The following is a 14,066-nucleotide window of genomic DNA, read 5'->3' as shown; positions in this document are numbered from 1 at the left end:
GGTGACACACAGGGATGCAGTGAGTGGAGAATAAATTAGGCTTTAACAAGAATCAACGCTACGAACGTCATCCGTTCACAGCATATAAATATTAACACACAAAGGTAAAAAAGCAAAATATTGCAAGGAAATGCATAGAAACAATATCAATAATGGGTTAACATTGCTGAATGCTTGAAATCCATTTAGCCTCCTTACTTCTGCCTGTGCACGTGTTTGGTCCAGTATGTCTTATGTCCATCTCTCTGTCAATGTCTTTTGTGTGTGTGTGTGTGTGTGTGTGTGTCTGTCTGTTTTTGTATGTCCTATTGGTAAGCTGCAGACTCAAATACTTTTGTTGTGTTTTTTTTATCAGGTCTCCCCCCTCCCCGTCTTTCCTCTCTGTGTTTTTTGAGGTTTCGAGTTTTAAAATCACACTTGTGTTAGTTGCTGGGTCACAACTGGCTTGTGTCTCAAACTGGGATTGAAACTTCAGCAGACAAATCCCCTAAAAACATGGTACTTGTTGATTTATTAGTCCAATCAGATGAAACCACAAAAAAGTGCAAATGCACTGATTTTGAGCCTATTGATCAGTGGTAGAAAGTACATTTACTCAAATACTCTGACAGCTTTTGTTACTTTACATATTACGATTGTTGCACATAAAACACACGTTGTTTATGAAATCAGATGTTTATTATAAATGAACCTACCGTAAATAACATTATAACAGCCTACAAGTCCAGCTGAAATGATAAAATACACAACTGTTTGAATCATTTCCAGTTTCTAAGCGGGAGGATTTTTCTTGTTTCTTGTAACTTCCAACTACCTGGAAATAGTTATCAATGCGTTTTTCACATTCTGGTGCGTCATCTGTTACGACCCCGCCGTTTTCTGCCTGCTGTTGGCTTTCTTGGCAGAAGCCTTGTTTTCACGTACATGATTATTTTGACAAACGGAGACATTTCCCTCCGTTTACACGCAAACGGAGAATTCGCCTCTGAAAAACGAGTCTTTCTACAGTGGCGATTTGGGAAATCTTCATTTGCAAATTTGCATGTAAACTGAGACAAACGGAGGTTTGGGCATAGATCATTTAAAGAAATGGACCAACAGATCCTGTTGTTCGGGACGGAGACCAGTGAAGGAAAATAGAAGCTCTTTGTGGTGATGGCTGATCGTTACTGCGCAGCCTCCAACTGAGCTTGACGACGTAGATGTGACGTGAACAACCTGTCTGAAAGCTGTAAGTCTTCTGGTAGCTGTGCAAGAGAAATCTCAATCATTCCCAATCAGCAGAGACGGAGAGCGTAGGTATATGTTAGGAGACAACATAGGCACAGGCTAATTACTGCTAACAGTGGGTGATGGCTTCGTAGCATCAAAATGGCGCCATAGGAACTACACTTAGAGAGGATAGGTTCATCCCCTTGGGTTTAGGCAGCCGAGGAAATGGTGGTTGTTAGTTAATTGGTGGACACCTGGGTAGGCCTCAACCATTTAAGCAAGTCATGTCTTATTGTTCTCTCTCTGCCTTCTCTTGGGCTCCACACTCCTGTTTTGGGTTCGTTACACCTCTTCAGTTGAAGTCGTCATTCATCCACACATATTCCACTCAGCCACAAACCTGCCTGGTCTCTCCTCTTTGTCACATGCGTTGAGCCGGTTTGTGACAAGTGGGGGAAAGAAACTGTGTGAACAGCAGGCTGAAAAGGGAGGTGTTGTAACACCTCTAATATGGAATTGGAAAGAAAAAAGTCCCTGGCAGGCTTGCAGCTCATTCGGAGTGCAGCAGCTGGAACTGTACAAGTCCCCTCCACACACTCCTCCCCTCACTTCTTGTACATTTTGAAATCCATTACTTTTTGATTGGAAGCATATTTGTTAGTTTAAAGGCACATTGTGATATGCATCAAAAGACCCTTTAACTCCTGACAAGTCAGTTTGCCACCATCCTCACATGATTGACTGATTGTTGCTCTTTCTTTGTGTTGGCGTTCTAACCTCCGGTGGATTTTTTTTTATCTCTGCAGGGTAAATCCAGACAGCTAGCTAGACTATCTGTCCAATCTGAGTTTTCTGTTGCACGACTAAAACTACTTTTAAATGTACACATGTTCTACCAAAACAAGTGCAGAGGCGCAGTTGCTCCGTTGGGTGCTTAGCACCGCCCGTGATGATTGTGATTTGTTTAAAGAAATGGAAATAAACCAGAGCAGGTTTTTCATTTTGTTTAAAGACTTTTTTTCCAGCCAAAATGATCATTCCAGTTAATACGTTGATGTGAATTATGAATGCACCTTGCTCACTGATCTTAGCCCCCCCACCCCCCCTCCTCCAGCTCCACCCTCTCGTCCAAGTACTCCTGGCTCCCGAAAAAACTAAGATGGCTTCAACACGGTGGTCCACAAACCAACAGGTGACTTCACAGTGGCTACATCCACTCTTTTCCATCATAGTCTAAGTAGTAGAAGATCTGTCTGAAAACAGGTTCCCATATGGACATTGAGACAACTCTGTCTTGTTTTAATCATTTGCCCTGTTCATACAGACCACTTAAACATCCCTTCCTGACATGCTTCCCATGGAAGTGAAGTTCACAGTGCTCATTCTGTGCAGAAACTTATTCAAAACTTTATCAAAGCAAATATGAGGCTTCAGCAGTCTCAGTCAGTCAAATCAAGTAACACGAAGAGAAAATTTCCTGTTGAAAACTGCAAGATCTCCACTTGATTTGATTTCTATGTACAGACATGCGCATACGTGGGAAAAAGTCAATGTGATGTATGATAACTTGTGCTGATAACTACTCAAGTAAAACTTAAAATGCAACACTTTTTAGGTTTTGCTCCATGAAACCACACATTTACAGATAGTCATCATGACAGAGGCAGATCTAATACCATTCCTACCAGTCAGTCTCTTTGCACATCAGTGATTCTCTCCAAAGTGGAAATCACCTTTCTCAGTGATTGGATCATGAAATATGATTATCATAGACGATATTAAAGCAACTTTCCTTCTGAATTTTGTCAAACATGTATTTTCCTGTTTTTCCAAAAGCGGTTAGATACCAAGAAAATCTTCCAGTAAGAGTAGTGTGCAACTTTAAAAAAAAGTGCAACTTTTACCTAAAAGCTCCATGAAAAAGCTACTGCTTTACTCTACAGACAGCACATGTGATCACTTATTTTCTGATTGACACGGAACACAAAAAACCTGGATTTCCACTATTTCAGCGAGTGAAGAAACTGCTACTCAACGTCACTGTGAATCAGATTGCGTGATGCGTTTGTCTGACCACAAACATCCCAAACATGCTTTCCTACATGAACACGCAGATGTCACTTCCTCTCACCTTCAGTTAGTTAAAACATCACAAAGTAGACGCTGCATCTTACCACAGCCTTACAGATGGCTTTAAAATACCAGATCATTGTTTTGCAAGGTTACACCTCTTAGTTGTATGCAGAGAATTAACTCAGATTCCTTTAAGTGTTGAACAGTAAACAAGACTTTCTTCTATGATGATGACAAGTGTCAGTTCAGTTTTCTGTTTTGTTTGCTGACCTACATTAATCAGTGTGCGTTGTCTCTAAGCTGTGGATGAAAAGTCGCAATAGTGACTTTGATTACACTCACATTCCAGTTCCCCTGTATGTGAATTGTATTTTTTTCCGTTATATCACCAATTTGGTTACATTTTACTTGAAGGTATCATGACACTGTCATGAATGTGTCATAAACATTGTAAGCGCTTCTTTCAGTTTGTGTCATTCGGTTTTGTCATGACAAGTTATGGTTAGGGTTAGGGTTCATGTGTCATGAATGTGTCTTGACAGTGTCATGTCACTCTTATGTAGATACCTTCAAGTAAAGTGCTACCATCACTTCTATCTCCCCTTTCGTATATTTCAAATAAGACTTTTCTTTGTAGGTCTTTTCCTTCTTTAAAGGAATCAATCCACACTTTTAAAAGCGGAGTGAAAGTACTTTTATTGGCTTTTTTTTCTTACTAGTAGTTAAAAGTACTATCTGTACACAGCGTTGGGGAGTAACAGAATACATGTACCGGCATCACGTATTCAAAATACCAATTATGAGTAACTGTATTTCGTTAAAGTCACAATTTAAATAAGTGGTGTTTAGAATACATAGTTACATTGTTGGAATCAATGGATCATATGACGACACTTCTGTTTCACAAGTTTATTCATCTAAATAAATAAAGGCAACTCCATGGATTTACAAGAAGAGCCTCAATATGAAAATGAAAAAATTAGCTTTTTGCGTGATCACTTATAGAGGAAGAGATGGACAACAGAGTCAGGGCAGGAACGCGTTTCCATCTTGGAAATCCAAACAGCATTTCACATTAAAGAGAGGGCAGGGAGAGGCAGAATTGATTGTTTTCAAGCAGAGGTTGCACTACTTTCAGCGTCCAAATTACTCCGCCTCCAACCTAAAGCAGCTTAAAGTAAGTTCGTTTTTTTTAATTAGCCAAAGGTAGCTGTGTGCTGTAGCTTTACAGGTCACCTTGCTATTTTATGTGTGTATCAAGGAGCTACCTTCTTAGTTGACATGCAACTTTACATTCTCCTATGTGTTGATTTACTAGCCCCAGAGCTGTTGAAAGAGAGTTCAGGACTACGAATACATAAATCTACCTGCTTGTTCATGTACACATTCAGCCGGGTGGAACAGAAGATCACACCAGAATGTGCATGATCAGCAAGCAGTATTGGATGTCCGCATTCCTACATTTATTAAATGCAATTCAATGTGAAAGTAATCCAAGTATTCAGAATATCTGAGTAATGTAACTGAATACGTTTTGAAAGTATCCTTCCCAACACCGCCCCCAAGACAGAGTCCAAAGAAGTTTGAGTCCAAGTCAAGACTTAAGTCCAAAGGCCAAGACTGAAAACAAAAGAATCCTCTTCAAGACCACCGGTTACCGGTTCATACTTTATTTCACGTGAGAGACAGAACAAGTGTGGTTCATAATGATTAATGCACCATGATTGAGGCAGTCTTGTTTCTTGTAAAACTGGAACAACATGTATAACATTAAAACACTTCCTGGACAAGCTTCCAGCAAATTCCAAGTTAGATTAAAGCATTTTTGTTAGTTACACTAGTTATACTAGATACAGCACAAGGCTACTGGTACTTTGGATTTTTGTCCACATAAGTACCCTTACTTCAAATTGTTGTTAACCGTATTACGCTGATATATTTAAGGCTGATATTTGTGCCAGAATAGGCATATATCATATACCAGGATTTATTGCTCTGGTCTCAAACCTTCACACCGAAGGACAGCTAGTAGGGGTGGTGCACGGCCACGGAAAGCTTGTATCATGTGGACACGCTGACAGTTTTGTTGTAATCACCTAGAATTCCTCATAGGGGAGACAGAAACTACGCACCATGTGCCAAGTCCTTCTAAATAAATAAATAAAGAAAAGGAAAACTGCTGTATTAGGGTATTTGTACCTTATTAGTCCAATTCAGGCACTGGTCGAGAGGAATACAAAAATGTTGGACATTATTGACGGTAGCCTGGCACGACTTTTGCTAATGGAAAACCAAAAAAGAGAGTGTACTGGAGTTTAGAGTAGAGATGCAACATAAGCCTGAGCATGAAGCAACAGCCTGCAGCCAGTAAGCTTAGCTTAGCATAAAGACTGAAATCCGTGGAAAGTTTTTGTCATCCAGCCTGGTAGTAATTAAGCCATTTGTAAGGGCCTTTTCCACTGAAAACAGCAGCATATCAAAACTGGTGTTAACACTGGTGAAAATGAACCAGAACAGTACAGTTGTTGAGCTGAGGGGAACTGGTCATCCTCTGATGGTTTTTCAGTAAGAGCGACAGCTTTCACATTACGCAAATATGAATGCAGCCATGTGAAAGAATTCCTGTACGTAGGGCTGTATGATATGAGGAAAACATCTAATTGCCATTATATTGACTGGTATTGCAACTGGCAAATGATTATTTAACAGCCAAACAAACCATGGTTTCTTTTAGTCTGTAGAATATGATTTATGGGCCGGGACCTCTCTGTAGCACCACATTTCTTTTAAATTCCGAATAGTATGTTGGGGTGTCCCGGTAGCTCACCTGGTTGAGGGTGCGCCCCATGTACCAAGGCTCTGACCCTAACACCGGTGCCCGGGGCCGGGCCCATGTAGGAGTCCAATGCCGAGCCCTTTGCTGCATGTCGTCCCCCCTCTCTCTCCCGCCCCCATTTCCTGTTTCCAGCAGTCCTCTCAAATAAAGGCCAAACGTTGACACATATTTTTTGTCACAACTTCAGCTATGTATCTAAAAAAAAGGTAAAAGAACAACAACAACACGCATGATGCTATTAATTCCTTCACATATCCTATTATAATCCACTTACACACACTTTCTCCAAAAACGTGCACAATAAGGCATTGTCCAAACCACCTCATTAAGGCTGAGTGTCCACAGAGGCCAGCGGTCACACATCGTGGCTGTTGCAGCATCTAAACATGGCAGTGGCTCCTGTGAGCCCAGAGCGTGACCTCCCTAACTTCTGCTGATTTCCCCACTGCCAGAAGAACAACAGTGTAGTATTTGAAAACCCAGCAGAAAACGAGCCTCTTTTTTAGGAGCAGCAGTTATTTTAGGCAGAAGCAGTGACAATGGAAAGGAGGGGTGGTTGTAGTAGGTCTGGATGAGTTTGAGAAATCCAAGCGAATTTCTGGGTGCCAGAGGAGTTCATGGGAGAAAGCTGGCTTTTAATATTGGCCCCCCTCCTCTTTCCCTCAAAAACCATCAAACCTCATGGCGCTACAATCATTTAATACTCATTATGGGGCATTCTAACTACATAAAACCACACACATGATTTTGGTTGTGTTATAGTTTGACCACATTCCCCCCTTACTATTATTCTAGTTTTTACAACGTTGGTACAGAGCTGCCTCTGTTGATGTTTTGCTTCTGAAATGTCGCACAAGGACTTGGCCAGAAGTTTCTCCTGATGATGTTTCACAGCGTATCTTTTCCGAGAGACGTTTTGAACTCGTGTCCCGCCCTCCTGCACTTGGCTGGCCGTGGCGTGGTCTTGGTATTGGCTCTGGCTTTGGTGCCATGAGGAGCTCTTCTCTCAATCAGGCGTCGTTAATACAGCATGAGAAACTGGGTTTGGCTGTGGGTTTCCTGTGCCCTTAGCAATTTCCTCATACATGAGCTCGGTAGTGCGGGCAGAGAAGAGCGAAGAGAGGAGACCAGGTTTGGGTGATACCCGGGTTAACGCCTGTTTGTTTGGGTTATATCACACTTTTATACAAGTTGAGTTGACACTCCAGTGTGCAGGTATGTGCATAGATATGAGAGTGTGTGTGTGAGAGTGAGTGTTTGGGCGGTCTCCATGCCCCTGTGATTTGCTATGTAAAACCTGCCAGGGAGTGGAACCTGATGCTCTTTTGGATGATGACAGAGAGCCAAAAGCCCTGTAGCTGTAGTGAGAAAGGAAAAAGAGATGAGGCATGAATGAGACAAAAAGGGGGAAGACAAGAAAAAGAGGAAGGCAGAGAGAGAGAGAGAGAGAGAGAGAAAGAAAGAAATGCAAAAGTGCCCATATAAATGCACGCAAAGATAAAACTTGAGACAGTGTGTTTACCTTTGTCACTTGCTTACTCTTGCATTGATTATCTCTGGGTTTTTAAGAGCATTCCTAGTTAACCATGCCCTCGCGCTCACCCCAACGCTAAACTCAGCAACCCCACACTCATCCTTGAACTGGGACGTCGGCAGTCTGAGGTATCGGGGGTCGAGGGTGAGAGTTCAGGGTTCACAGACAGACTGTGGACTCACCGTGAGTAGCAGGATCCGGTCAGTCTGGTTCTGCCCATGCATGGCTATTTCGGCTTCAAAGCTAAACCAGCATGATTCCACTGGATTCAGCCTGTTTTGAAACCAGAAGGTTAGATATGCATACATTTGAGAAAGCCAAGTATGGAGAAAATGGTTGAGCTGCCTGGCATAAATATGTGATGTGCAAGGATCCGGGGCCCGGCTGTTAGGATTAGGATTTGATTAACTGAGCACTTTGAAAACGACAACATGCCTTCTCCCAAGACTCCCCGCGCATGAGAAGAGACATCGGTACACCGAAGGTAAAACAAGCCCTGATTTTTCCACTGTTTATTATTGCTCTCTTTTATCTGATTGAAAGGCTGCTTTTAAAACTCACGGCATGAAGAGCAGAAATTTGTCTCTCTCTCCTTACTCCCACATCCTCTGTGGTAAGAAGGTCACTCAATGTCTTCAGTAAAACACACACACACACACACACACACACACACACACTCACTCACCAACACACACACTCTGTCTTTTCTTGGTCCACGCTCAAAAGTTCTTACACTTCCGCCTCCATAGCAACCCCATTGTTTACACCCCACTCCTCCTCCTCCAGTCCTGTCACATCACACCAGCCTGCGGTTTGATCAAAACTTTGCATTTGAAAAGAAAATTGTAGTGATATTCAGCCCCAACAGGGATATTCCAGACCATTAGGCAGATCCAGTTTCAGTGGATGTGTGTGGGTGGGAGGGTGTGGGGGAGTCAGGGTGAACACTGAGCAGACTATCAAAGCAGGCACTACTGAACTGTGCGCAGGGAAATGCAGTGAAATGACAAGTGACTGATTGCAATTGGTATTTATATTTAAGCAATTATCTGGCTGTTATGGTATTAATGCTGCCGCTGTTGGATTTCCTCTGGAACACATGGGAACAGACTGTGGGAGGGGTGACGTGACCACGTCTGCCTTTAGAGAGGAAGAGGATGCCCTCAGAGCCACTTTTGTATAAAGTAGACCACTTGCAGCAGAGGAAGTCTCCAAAGAAAGTTTATTTATATGAGATAATTAATATAATGAGGCAGTGTCAAAGAAATGATGTGAAGAGAACTAAAAAGTACACACTAAGGCTATTTAAAAGTTGTTTACACAAGAAAGAAAATTCAAAAAGAATTTTCAAAGGGGTTCAGATAATGGTGTATTTGGGCTATTGTAGGTAAAAAGCAAAATAATTACGGAGCGAGGGGAGTGTGTGTGTGGGGTTGGGGGTGATCTCTTTAAGATTAAAGCCATACATTTACAAAAAAATACTTAGGCATTCTCTGATATTAAATTCATAAAAAACTCAGAAACACCGAACAATATGTAGGACTTTAATTTTGGAAATACTGTAATATACTGTAATTTTGTCCTGTAATATTACCCCCTCTATCTGCCCGGTAATTATTTTATTTTTTTAACCTGCAATGGCCTAAACATTAATTGAAGTTAAAGAAAATGAAAAAACCTGTAAAGATGAACAAGACTTTTTGAAATAGGGCCCCTATTTAAACGATGTAACAGGTACGTTAAGGGCGTGTCCACATCAACTTTTGCTAGTTTGGCGGTGGATAAAAGGGTCTATGCGCCGGGCGCATGGTTCAAAAGAGTTGTACTTAGTGTCTTCATTAATCATCGGTGTATTCTGGCTGTAACATGCGATAAACCAATCAGAGTATCATCTCCCATTACCTTTAGAAAACAGGCGCGTTTGGACCATGGTGCACTGTTATTATGATGGCGGATTATTATATATTGCAATGTAATCTTTTGCATGTGTGTGTGCTGTTGTGCTTCCTTGTGTGTGTAACAAGCATAGTGCGCACGCTGTGCATAAGCTGAGGCCCATTTCACTAATGTGCTGTTAAAATAACAATGAAATGCTGCACTATTGACTTTAGACCAGGTTTTTGTTGTTCAATGGAGCAATCACTTCCCACTGCCATGCTGTGCGCTCTGTGAGGTTTTATTTGTAGATGTAGATTTATTCCTTTGATGATGCACATTAATCAACATTTCTGTAAATTAGCCATTCAGCTAATTTTCAACTGTAGTCCTACTTACCATGCATGTATTTATTGTGGGAAGAAACCGGAGCACCCGGAGGAAACTGGAGCAGACACACGGAGAACATACAGACTCCACACAGAAAGGTCCGGAACGACCTGGTTTCAAACCAAGAACCTGCTTGCAGTGAGACAGAAGTTCTAACCACCATGCTGCCATTTAAAGGTCCCATGGCATCACAATTTCACTTAATGAGGTTTTTAACATTACTATGAGTTCCCCCAGCCTGCCTTTGGTCCCCTGGTTGCTAGAAATGGCAATAGGTGTAAACCAAATCCTGGGTTTCCTGCTCCTGCTCCTGCTCCTGTTACGGTGCTTAGTTAATTGATCCTGCTGCTGGAATCTTGCTCCTTATGAGGTCATAAGGGGCAAGGTTAACTCCCCTTTCTCTGCTTTGCCCGCCCCGAGAATTTGGCCCACCCATGATAGAGAGACATAATGCCTTTCAAACAAGTAAAGTGGCAGTCAATCAAGGCCACACCCCCAGCCTCCACCTTGCCCCCCTCTCCTCCTCTATAGCTACAGACACAGATTTGGCACATACTAAAGAAAGCTCATTGTGGGACTGGCTGTGGTGGCTGTGATTCTGCACCAAGGCTGAATTTTGGGAAAGAGACAATACTTGCAGTATTAGGGGACCACTAAGGTCTATATAAAAGAGACTTCAGATACAGTATTAGGGGACCACTAAGGTCTATATAAAAGAGACTTTATATACAGTATTAGCGACCACTAAGGTCTGTATAAAAGCATCCAAAGATGTAAATGGACTGTTCTTATATAGCGCTTTTCTGGTCTTACCGACTATTCAAAGCGCTTTTAAATAGCACAGGAACCAGTCACACACCGTGGCCGAGGCTGCTGTACAAGGTGCTACCTGCTCATCAGATAAACATTCACACACATTTACCCTCCGAAGATGCAGCACCAGGGGCAACTCAGGATTCATTGTGTTGCCCAAGTCATGGGACAATTAACCACAGTGTTTATTTGATCTGATGTTAACATTAGTACGTTAACATGCTCACAATGACATGTTGATGCAGATCAAACCGGCTGATGATTGGCAGGTATCATGCTTACCATGTTCACCATTTTGGTTTTCGACATGTATTTGACAAATTAAATAATGGTTTGAAGATGGCACTAGATGGATAATAAAAGTTACAATTACAATTCATCCTGATGGGAAACCTGGACATCTGTATCAAATTTCATGAGGAGAAATTTCACACAAAACCTCATGGTGGCGCTGGGAGAAAAGTCTGAGGGAACGCCCACGTCACTGGGCTTGGGAACCATGAATATGTTTACCAAATTTCAGTCTGGACCAAAGTGATGGACTGACTGAGAAACCAACATTGTCATTGCAAGACAAATGTCACTAGGATGGCTAAAAATATACAGATGAAGACTCTGTGGCCCGTGTGGGTGCACGCAGCTGCAAAAGAATGATGGACTTTTGCTCAGTCAGTGGGAGCCAAGTTTTCCTTGTTTTGAACGCGTGTGAACACAAATATCGCTCCCCCACTCTGAGCCCAAACACTCAGTCTGTCCACACCCCAACTGTACTTCCTCTCACCCGCCGCTCCTTCCTCTTTGCTCCCTTGCTTCCTTTCTTCCTGTCACATCTCCTGTATCTCACATTTAGTGGTGGAAGAACTATTCAGATCCTTCACTTAAGTATATGTACTAATGGCATCTGTTCAAAGGGACATGGCATGGAGTCTTCTCCAGACAACAAAGACAAAGGAGAAAATAAATGCGCATAGGAAAAGAAAAAACAAACAACACCTTTTAACTTGAATGACTAAAACGATGATTAAAATATTGGTTGGCTATATAGGCAGTTCATACGGAAAATATAGTTTGTGTAGAAGAAGTAATTTCAGTGCTTGATGCAGTGAGACAAAATCAAAAAATTTAAAGTAAGTAAGTCAGTCAGTCAGTAAGTCAGTCAGTCAGTCAGTCAGTCAGTAAAGTTATTATAATATTTATTTAGCACTTATGACAGAAAAAAAGAAATCACATAAATTACAATAAATCTAAAGGGTGAGAATCTCCAATGTTGGACCCTCGCTAGAGTTTACTAAACCAAGATTGAGAAGTACATGGAAGAAGAGGTGGTTTTGGCGAGCAAGTTGCACGTGATGAGATCACTGAAGCATGGCACCTTGCTTCAGTGGTAAATTTGGCACCTTGGACGACCTCTTGTGCTCCGTTCAGCTCCAAACCCCATCTCCCTTGTGAAGCATTCATTCCCCTAGGAAATCCACTGCCAGTTAGACTGCCATCGAACCGGGCTGGGAGGAAGGCGAGGAGGAGGAGGAGGAGGAGGAGGAAAACCACTAGGGCAGGACAGACCATGACATCAGCAGGAAATGTCTCTCATTCAGTGAACACATGTCAGGATCTCCCAGAATTCACCTCTGCTTCCTCTCTGTGGTCACATCAAAGCGGCCCCGGCCCCGGCCTGAAGACACAGATCACGCTGTCATCGCCGAGGTGGGCGTGAGCGTGGGGGAAGCGCCCTGAGGTCATCCAGAAACACCGTTTCTCAAGATGTTTCCCAGTAGCAAAATGGAACTACGTACATGTACTCAAGTACTGTACCTAAGCACAAATGTTGAGGTACTTGTACTTCACTTGAGTTTTCTTTTCATGCCCTTTCTCCTCCTACTCTGCTACATTTCACAGAGAAATATTCTACTTTTTACTCTACTACAATCATCTGACAGTTTGGATTATGAGTCACTTACACATTAAGATTGCACACAAATCATATGTAGTTTATACTATATGATGTTTAATTACAAATTAAACTACCTGACAATATACAGGCCTACAAGCCCAACTGACAAGATTAGACCATTAAACACTCACTGTAAATAATGGATGTGAAATCTACAGTTATTTACTTTAGATTTCACAAAAACCCTATTATAGTGTACTGTATATGCTTTTTACAGTAGAATGCTCTAAAGTTACATTACAACCTTGTCAACATGACAAAATCTCAGTACTCTAAGCATTACTGTAAAAATAAATCACAATATAGCCACTACAGTACTGTAAATAGTGAAGCAAACTACTGTATTTTTACTTTTTCATCTTGTGTTCAATTGTTTTATGTATTACAGGGAATACATACAATACTGTAAATGGAGGTACCTTTACTGTAAAGAGAATTCACAGTAACTTGCTGGCCAAATGTTGCCAGTAAATTACTGTCAATTTTACGTTAAATTTGTAACAGTTGATTGACAGAACAGTTTGGATCGGTTCCAGTTTCTAAAATGTGAGTTTTTTTTGTACTAAGTACTTTTACTTTTAATCATTTAACTACATTTTCCCAATGATACTTACAGACTTTTACTTAAGTAACATTTACAATGCATTACTTTTACTTGTAACAGAGTATTTCTACAGTGTGTTATAAGTACTTTAACCTAAGTAAAGGGTGGGACTATTTCTCCCATCACTGTTTCCTCGGTTAAACCCAGAGTTACACACCTGAGTTAATAGAGCAGTGGGTGGAAGGAGACAGAGAGGAGTAGAGACACAACAGAGGATGAAGCAACGCCAATAGAATGAAAGCATGGAAGCCGGCCTCTGCTGTTTTCCATCCCTCCAGGGTGGGAGCGATGCTGTGCAGCGTGCACCAGCTCAGGGACGCTTGTTGTTTTTGTGAGTCAGACAGGCTCACTACCCCAAGTTCACAGATAATACCTAATATTGTTTACCATGTTAGCAGTTCCACACCAAACTCCATCTGCTGTTTTCAATCACCAAAGAGTCAAAACAGAGCCGTCAGTCTGGGAAACACCAGCAGCGCCTCTTCACTGCAATATTTCCCCTCCGCCCACAGTCCTCTCCTTCTGCTCTCTCCCATCTCTCCTATCATTTTCAGATAAACACCCATCATCGTCAGCATGATTCACTGTCCCCCACCTGACATAAGTGCTTATCTCTCTCGCTTTTCCATCTCTCATCTTTCACCACGGTCTCTGTCCCTTTGCTCCCACGCTGTGCTGTGGTCTGAGTTGCCCTTGGAGTTGTTGTCCATGCCACACACACTGCCACACACACACACACACACACACACACACACACACACACACACACACACACACA

General features: G+C 42.0%; 2 long non-coding RNA genes across 2 annotated transcripts in view; both read left to right on the top strand.

Moving 5' to 3' along the window:
• Positions 1-2,202, top strand: part of LOC117953156 — a 5,791-nt gene extending 3,589 nt beyond the window's left edge. The window contains exon 3 of the long non-coding RNA XR_004658579.1: positions 2,118-2,202. This is a non-coding gene — a long non-coding RNA (uncharacterized LOC117953156). The remainder of the gene's footprint in view (positions 1-2,117) is intronic.
• A 2,954-nt stretch (positions 2,203-5,156) lies between these two features.
• The window catches only part of LOC117953148, a 15,345-nt gene continuing 6,435 nt past the window's right edge, over positions 5,157-14,066 (top strand). Inside the window, exons 1-2 of the long non-coding RNA XR_004658570.1 lie at positions 5,157-5,169; positions 11,418-11,425. This is a non-coding gene — a long non-coding RNA (uncharacterized LOC117953148). The remainder of the gene's footprint in view (positions 5,170-11,417; positions 11,426-14,066) is intronic.

This window comes from Etheostoma cragini, chromosome 11, assembly GCF_013103735.1.
Source record: "Etheostoma cragini isolate CJK2018 chromosome 11, CSU_Ecrag_1.0, whole genome shotgun sequence".
Taxonomy (NCBI): Eukaryota; Metazoa; Chordata; class Actinopteri; order Perciformes; family Percidae; genus Etheostoma; species Etheostoma cragini.
This window is presented reverse-complemented; position numbering and strand designations above follow the sequence as displayed.